Below are 9,080 nucleotides of genomic sequence, written 5' to 3'. Positions count from 1 at the left end.
GGTGTGTGTGTGTGTGTGTGTGTGTGTGTGCATGATTACTGAGGTTTGCAAGTTGATTACACTGGAAAGACTTCGTTGCTAGTATGGAAATCTCTTTAGTAAGTGTCTGCACTTCAGTGATGTACTCTAAGCATGGCTAACCATTAGCTTTTTCCTCTGTGCCAGGATCCATTTAATTCTAGTAATTTTAGAAGGAAAGGCTGTAGTGTAATTGGCCCAGTACTCATTGCTCCAGAATGAATGACAGTATTGTTGATGACAGAATATAAATCAGATATTGTCATATAGTGTAAAACCAACTAACAGCAACAACTAAGTTATCCTGTCAATAACAACAAATTCAGCAATAATAATGGTTACAAAGACAAACTGGTTACTTCGATACCATAAGAATCAATAAAAAATACCACTCTGCCACCCTTAACCACAGAAATTTATAGTTATAATATAGATACAAAGACAAACCAAATATTGATGTGCAGCATCTACTAAATGCAACAACTATGCCACTATTTTTATGCCACTATTAATGGTAAAAATATTTCAACAATAATAACAGAATTAACAAAGATAAATAAAACTTAATACTTCTAAAGACAGAGGATATGGGGAACTGGAAAAAGAAAGAGGTGCAATTTGAAAAATAAAGAAAAGGAAGATGAGAAGAAGAAAAATGAGAAAAAGGATTCTGTCAAGGTGTAAAAAAATTAATAGAAATAGATCAAAATTAAAGAAAAAAGAACAAATAAAAAAATAAAAAGGAAAAAAGAACAAAAAGAAAAAAATTCAAATCCCTAGGGCAATTTTAAAAAACCACAGAAATGAATAAAAAAATTTCTTCATTTTTTGAATAGGTTTTTCCCCCCGCCAAGGGTCTACAATGTTGGAATCCACCAAATGGGGGGAGGGGAGGAGGGTGAGTCACTACTAAGGCTTATTTCATCTTCACATACATGTTTTTGAGTGTGAATGCTGAATCCTGCCATGCCTTTCATGCTGGACATGGGCAGTCAGTAGTGTCTTCCATAGAGCTATAGTCACTCTGGCCACTCCTAGTTTCCCTGTCCCCTTGTGACCTAGTTGTTGCTATTAGCTGCTTTTCACTATATGACAATATAGTGGCTTTTTCCACCTAGTTTTATCATCTGTGCATTTGTAAGGAGGCCTCCATTCTCCAGAGGCCTCTCTCACCATGCACCCCAGTCTGTGGCAAATGTCCAAGCCAAGGTGCTCACTTGATTGTACTGACAGCTGGGCAAAGAAAACAGATCACTGAGCTCTGACCTGGATGTAGACAGCTGAGACTGTCAGGCAATCCACCTGACTCCCTGCCAGCAATTTCAAACCCAGCCCCTTTTGAAAGCCAGGCTTCTCTACTGAGAGGGCAAGATACCTATGATCTTCCCAGCATGAGCTTGAACTTCTCAGAGTCGGGGAAGTCTACATCTAGCTCATGCATTCTCTCAACTGTCTCTTGTGACCATCTCTCACTCAGTTACTTCGGTAGGTGAACAACAGAAACCCTGAGATAGACTTGCCCTGTAGTTGTTATGTAGCTCTGTCTTAAACAACCCTTCTCAAAATGGCTCTTGATTAAACACTCTCAAATATGCTGCATGCTGTGCTGGATTTCTTCTCTAACTCTAGCTGGCCATGTGGCATAAAATACCCCACTGGTTTTGCAGTTTATAATGACCATGGGCTTCCCATCTCTAGGCTTACTTTATGACAGAAAAGTAATCCTCCCTGAGATCCAGGTTATTTTCCCAATTTCTTTGTTCTTTTTCTATATTACATTTCTGAGCTTCTTTTCAGTTACTGATTTTTCTGTCAGCTATTTCCCGATTCCCAAAGATCTTCTTTTTTTCTCTCCACCAATTTGGTTTTTTCCAGGCATCTCAAATCCAGGTCCCAGAATGACTCTATTTTGCTTTATTTAATCTCTTATAATTTTTTTTTTAATTTTTGAGACAAGTTCTCATCAAGTCACTATGTTGTGCCCAGGCTGTGCTGAGAGATGGGACCTTCCTGCCTCAGCCTTGCTGAGGGATAAAATTACAGGCATTTACTACCATGCCTAGCTTGTGTTATTCATTTAAATGTGTGAGAAATATAAACATTCCAGAAATTTCAGCAGTGAATCAAAACACCACTTTGGATTGTAGCACTTGAAATGATTTTTAATTGATTTATACTGTCAGTGATTTCTAGATTTGTTTTATTTTAATTCAAACACACAAGCATAATTTATGAGAAACTAATTTATGTTTCTAATTTCTCAGAGTTTGAGTTTGGTGAAAATATCCTTAGTGTGACTCAAAATACCAACTTCAATGTATGGTAAGAAAAAGATTAGAACATTTCCGAATTCCCTTTTTCTTGTTTCTTAGTTTAATCCGAAGGGTACACAAGACAGGAATGGAAGTCCCTCTCAGAGGACCTACTAAGTCCTGTCCCAGGAACAGGGCATTTGGGAAGGTGTCAGCTTTCACTTTATGCAAATTCATTGATCCTCAGATTTTCTTCCTGGTTCAGTCAGAGACAAGAAATGTCCTGAGGGAAGCAACGTTCTCCAACATTTCTTCATACAGTAACTATCCCCATAAAAGGGATTTCTCCCTGAAGTCCTCAGAAAATTGTGCCCAGTGTCTGAACTTACAGAAAAATGCTCTAAGAATCAAAAGCACTACGAAGATGTGATTTATTTTTCCAGTGGAACATTTTCCAGGTCTAGGTGTGAGATCATCTCATTAAATGGTTAACTAACAGCTGAGACCATAAAAATCACACTTGTGAGAATTTTTCAACCCACCTTGCAAAAGGCCAAACTTCCAGAACATTTACTGTGTGCCTTTTATTTTATTTATTTATTTTAATGCTCTTTCTGAAGAGCTTTCTGGTGAAACAGAAGCGTTTTGACCTTCACCAAGGATTAGAAACTTGGCAAGTGGGAAACAAACCCCCAACCTTTTGCTGAAAACAGCCTGATGTAGCGGCTGTAGGAATTTACACTTAGAGTGGAAAATATTCTCAAATGCTGACAAAAATTTGCTGCACATGAACCTTAATAAAAAAAAGCAGCTTAATATTTACACAGCTCCTTGCACTCAGAGAACACCAAACATGACCTCTGCTCCTGAAGAAAGCCTTGGATCCATTGACTCATCCTTTTCCTGCTGGGGTGAATTTCCAGCCAGGTCCTACTGCATCAGCAGCCACATCCCAAGCAAGGACCTACCTGGGCCAGTCCTGCTGCTCTGGACAGGACACAGTCATGTCTCGGCTCCCAGTTTCACCTTGTTCCTTAGCACCGTGCCCAGAATGACCATGCTGTAGTGCTGGGGAGCTCACCCCAGCAGAGCTGGGTCTCAACACACTGACGCGCCTGTGAGCTTCGAGATGAACAGTTGCAAACTGTCTGCCCAGGAGCCATGAACTCTTCACAGCCTCATTCTGAGATGGTCTCTTAAATCCCTATTGTTTCATTTATGTCCAGCTTGTTTCTCATAGAACACAAGACAGGAAACTGCTGGCTACCAATTATGTATACTCTTCCTTTGCAGAATTGTCCATAGAAATAAATTCTTGTGCTCTTATTGTATCCCACCCAAGCAAAATATCTGTGCTTTCTATAATCATTTTTAGCATCCTCAGTGGATGTTATTTCCTACTGTCTTCTCTGAGCTTTATTTTCCCACACTTGAGTCATGAGGTTGCTAGGGGAACACGGACCCCTCTGCAAGGTCTGACCATTGCTTCCATGTCAGTGCGTGTCCCTTTGGCTACTCTGTGAATGTTCCAGTCTTTCAAAAACAAGTTGTGTACAATTCTGGCACAAGTTTAAGTTTAAAAATATAATCCTTGATCATAGGGAAGTGTCCCACACTATCTGTGAAGGGCAAGTTCCAAGAACTCCACTGGATGCCTGATTGTGCTGAACCTTCAATATACTCGATTTTTTTTTTTCCTCGTGTCCTGCAGCACTGCCATGTTATCACAGCACTGCTACCTTTTCACGCTGCCTTTTCAACCCTCCTTTTCCTCATGATTTTTTTGTGCTTTGGTGCCACTATTAAATATAAGAAAAGTCAGCTGAACCAAAGCACTGTGATGTGTACCAGATGAGCTCAATAACTGAGCATTCTGAGGACAAATGTTGGGTAGTCTGCAGTACGCATGCACCAGACAAAGGAATGCCTCAGTTCCTAGGCATGAGGGAGGAGGACAACATGTGATTTCCTTGACACTACTCAGCACAGCGTGCAATTTAACACTTAGGTATTGTTTATTTGGGGAATTTTCCATGTAATATTTTCAAATTGCCGCTGGCAATCAGGAACTGAACCCACAAGCACTAAACCCAAGGATAAGGGAGGGCTGCTGTGCATGCAAGTGTGACACAGTGTTTATGTGACTTTCTTCCCCAGGCTCCATCATCACTCTCACTTACCCCAATTCATTTGACCTTCCAACAGTTTGGCAACTTGGGTTTGAGACCGCATACTGGCTTTGTCCAAAGCTCTTCCCTAGCTTGAAAATGGGAGCCCGGATACACGAAACTTTGTCCTTGAATTATCACAATTGTCAGGATTTTCTGTGTGTCATCAGCATTAGAGAAATTGAGAGAAACATGTAGAGCTATATAGTAATAAACACTATGTTCTTAGGTATAGGTGCCTAATTAAATAAAGAAGGTAAACCATAAATCATTGCCTACACTGGTAAGGTAAATAACCTAAAACTATTTGATTGAAATGTTGTTTAAATATCCACAAGCATAAATCCAGGCATGAACTCCTTCAATCTATAGCTTTTGCGCAACTACAAAATCAAAATAAAGTTATAAATTAAATATAAACCATAAACCAAAAAAATTCAAATAAAGTAATTAAGTGCAGACATGAGGTTGCTTTGTTGAAATGTAATCCTCAGTGGTAAAGGGTATGGGTGCCTCTGGCAAAAGTCCTTGTAGGTCCCACACACACAGTGTCATCGGTGATGTAGTGACTTCATTTTCCAACCACATTTTTTTCCACCCAGAGTTCTGCAAAGCTTTTGTTTAAGCATTTAACTGACTTCCATCCTGCAATGTGTGCATTTATTAATGGCTAAGTTTTACCTCTGCTCCTTTCTACCAGTTCTGTAGGCTATTCTAATGCATTATATAATTTCCATGGTGGTCCACCAAAATATCAGTGCATTAACACAAAGGTAAGTCTTACTTTATAAAGATGTCTTTTCTAAAAAACTATTGCCATGAAAGTAAAGCTTTGTCATTAATTCAGATGAAATATTCAACATACATTTGATGGTAGAATACAAAGCATTGATTATCAATTTGAAAATGGAACAAACTATCATAGGTAGATAGAGAAGATTAGTGTTTGCTTGAAATTCTTTAGGCTACTAAAAAGCTTACCCAGTTGTACAGGTATAAATAAAATAAATGTAGGAACTGGTATTCATAAGCACGGGTCTTTCAGTTTGTCATCCAAATGTTCCATAATTTGCTTATTTTTCTTATTAAAATGAAAATGTAAAATTTAAGATTTTTCTTTGGAAACTCAAGATCCAGGAAGATATAATCATGTACCTCAGAATGAGAGAAATGTAGCTGGAAAGGAACCAAGATTACCAGAGTCGAATAGAGCCATGAAAAATACCCAGAGAAAACTAATTCATTTTGGTCAATCTTCTTGACTTGAGCAAACAGAGTTTTGAAGAAGTTAAGAGATCAGTAACAGACAAATCCAGTTTCCTTCCCTTTTCTATTATATAAATATTACCAAGTTCCTTCTCATTTTACGATGTCATATTTCAGAACTACTTTGGATTCACAAAGCCTCCTGCTTCTCAATACTACTCTTTCTTTTTTTTTTTTTTTTTAAATTGAGGCAGGGTCTCAATGCACAATCTAGGTTAATCTTGAACTTACTATGTAGAAAAGGCTGGCCTTGAGCCTGCAAAGATCCTTTCTCCTCAGCCTCCTGAGGAGAAATCCTCCTCCTAGGATTACTAAGGTTACTCTCCGCACCCAGTTGTTTCAGAAAAGATTCTTAACAGCCAGCATATTACTTATTGGGGACAAATGCTATATAGCATGTTAGCATTCTGATCCATTTAAATAATTTTTCAATGAATGTGCATTTATGAAGAGTATTTTATAAATAACATTTTGGTAACTGATGACTACATTTTTTCATACAATTATTTCTTAGCAGTTGAAATGATTTCATAAGTGTGTTTAAATCTCTGTCATCCTAAAGGACTGCTATGGCCTAAAAATGTCCTCCCCCAGTCCCAGTTTATATGTGGACACTTGCTCACCAATGTGTTAAAGCTAAGACCTTCAGGAGGTGATTACATCAAGAAAGTTTCAGCTCCATGGATGGAACTGATGCCCATATAAAAGAGGGTTCACCTACCTACTCTGTGCCTATAATAACCTGGGCAAACTCAAACCACCTTCTTTGTTAGACTTTGTACAGAGGACTTTCTCAGTTATTCTTCTCTTGGTTTTTGTTTGTTTGTTTGTTTTTGTTTTTGTTTTGTTTTTTGCGGAACCAGGGATCGAACTCAGGCCCTTGCGCTTGCCGAGGAAGCACTTATTCCACTGAGCCATCTCCCCGGCCCCACTCTTGTTGCTGGGACAAAATACTCAGCACCCAAATTAAGGAAAGAACCATTTATTTAGCTTACAGTTGGAAGTTTCAATTCATACTCAGCTGGCTTCAAGGAAGAGTCACACATGGCAGAGATCAAATATTCATGGTGGCAGCAAAGAACAAAAGACAAAGGGAGGAGAGGCAGCAGCTCAGGCAGCTAGCAAGTCTCTCACCCCTCCTCACATTGTAAAGCAAATTACCTGCCCCAAGGTAGGTGCAGCACCCACACCTACAATAATCAGTCACAAACTCCAGAAGATACCCAATGACTGCATGAGGCTTTTGGCGGGCACCTATACACAAACCATAACAGGGACACACCCTGGGGAGGACTGGCAATTAGGTATTACCCATATGCCCATATGCTACCATGTGGGAGATTTAAGTAGATGTTGCTTTGAATTTACCTTTACAGGCTGGACTGAGGCCTTCCCTACCCATTGAGAAAAGGGCTGTGGAGGTAGTGAAGGATCTGCTCAAAGAAGTTATCCCCCTGTATCATTCCCTTTGGAGTGACAATGGGCTTTCTCTTACCTCTTAAATAACTCAGGAGACTTTAGGAATCAAGGACCATCTCTATTCTTCATGGAGGCCACAGTCTTGTGGAAAAGTTAAGAGAGCAAATCAGCCCTAAAATGAGCTCTGGTGAAACCCTTCCAAAAGACATCTGAGTCTTGGCTCTGATTACTGCAAATATCCCTCGAAAACCTAAAACTTGGATAAATGGGTCCATTTGAGGTGCTATATGGGAGGCTATTTCTATCTTCTGATCTGGTAGTGAACCTAGAGACAAGGAGATACTTACAATTCCTTATTAACCTAGGCCAACTGCAATAGGCCATCCAGATATATAGCAATATTGTCCTGGCAGCTCTTGGCCCAGGAGGGGCCCAACAGGTATCTGCCCTAGAGACCCATTGCTCATAGAAACTTGAAAAGGAACCCCTACAGATCAATCAAAACCAAATGTCAGGGCCCCTCTCAGTGATCCTTGCCACACCCACTGCTGTAAGTGTGGAAGAGACAGATAATTAATCTTTCTGGAATAAAGCCAGTGCTGCTTAAAAAGAAGAAAAGAGGAGGGGAGGGGAGCAGAGGGGAAGAGAGGAGAGGAGAGTGGAGGAGAGGAGAGAGAGGAGACCCTCTGGAAGACCTGAGATTTCTCTTTAAGAAACAAGTTTTTAGGGCCAGGGCAATAGCTCAGTTGCTTAAGCACCTGTCTGGCAAGCTCAAAGTCCTGAGTTTAATCCCCAATGCAAAAAAAACAAGAAGCAAGGTTTTAGTGCAGCTCCAACTACAGGTTTTTCCTTCAACCCAGTCAGTAAGCCTCAAAACCTAATGATAATTGGAGGACATATAATCCCCAGAAGGTAAGTTCTACAGTACCATCCATCAGGAAAGAGATATATGAAGACAAAAATCTCTATGCCACTCCACACCCCATAAAGAATTATGGGAATATGTGTCCCTTAGGGGGAAATGAGACCAAAAGATAGGCTGTGGCTAAAACTGCCTGGGAAAGGAGGTGTGATGAAATCCCAGATACATGCAAAGGCCTGTCCCAAAACCCTGTATGTGGACTTCTCATGAGAACTCAAGCAGGTTTCTGATAGGTTAACTTGGATGGGTTGCCAGCGTGGGAAACAAAAAAGAGCCAGTCCCCATAAGCACTTGCCATAGTGTCTTTTCACAGTAACCCAGCCTGTAGTGTGGGGAGCATACTTTTATTAGTTTTTCTCCCTTTTCGTACTTTTACTTGGCCCAAACTTTCTCTACAGAGTCTGTTTTTTCTTACCTTCAATAAACATGAAAGTTTGTCACTACTTAAAAAGAAAAGGCTTCAAAAAGCACTTGGCCCCTTGGCCCCTTCTGTCTCTTCTACAATGAAGACACAGTACCTGTCAGATCTATCGTGACAGGATGCAGCAAAGAGGCATTGGCTCAGAAGCAGAGAGCAGCCCTGAGCAGACAGCAACTGCCAGCACCTTGGTCTTGGACTTCCCAGTCCCCAGCTATCAGAAATAACTATTGTTTACAAATTACCCAATCTGTCTACATAAGTGGTCTACAAGTAGGCTCCTGTTTTTGACCTCCTATTGCCATTCTTCCCCAGAGGGCCACATGGGCATTGTGGTTGCCACATCCATTAGGTTATCTGTGTACTATCCTACTTGATGCCCCCACAGGATGCAAACTATTTACCTCTTTCAGCTAAAACTCCCCTTTCATGGCTTTTCTAAAGCTTGTCTCCTTTGCCCACCTGCTCCTGCACCTTCACGGCTTACCTGATTCTTTACCCAACTTCATAAATGTTGATATTCTTAGAATGCTAATTACTCTTTTATTTCTTAATTGTTCATCATCTCACTATGTAGCCATGTGCTGGTGATGCCCCAGCAATCCCTCTCCTTTCTG

The sequence above is a fragment of the Octodon degus genome, unplaced genomic scaffold, assembly GCF_000260255.1.
Source record: "Octodon degus isolate 3935 unplaced genomic scaffold, OctDeg1.0 scaffold00001, whole genome shotgun sequence".
Lineage (NCBI taxonomy): Eukaryota > Metazoa > Chordata > Mammalia > Rodentia > Octodontidae > Octodon > Octodon degus.
Note: the sequence above shows the minus strand (reverse complement) of the source record.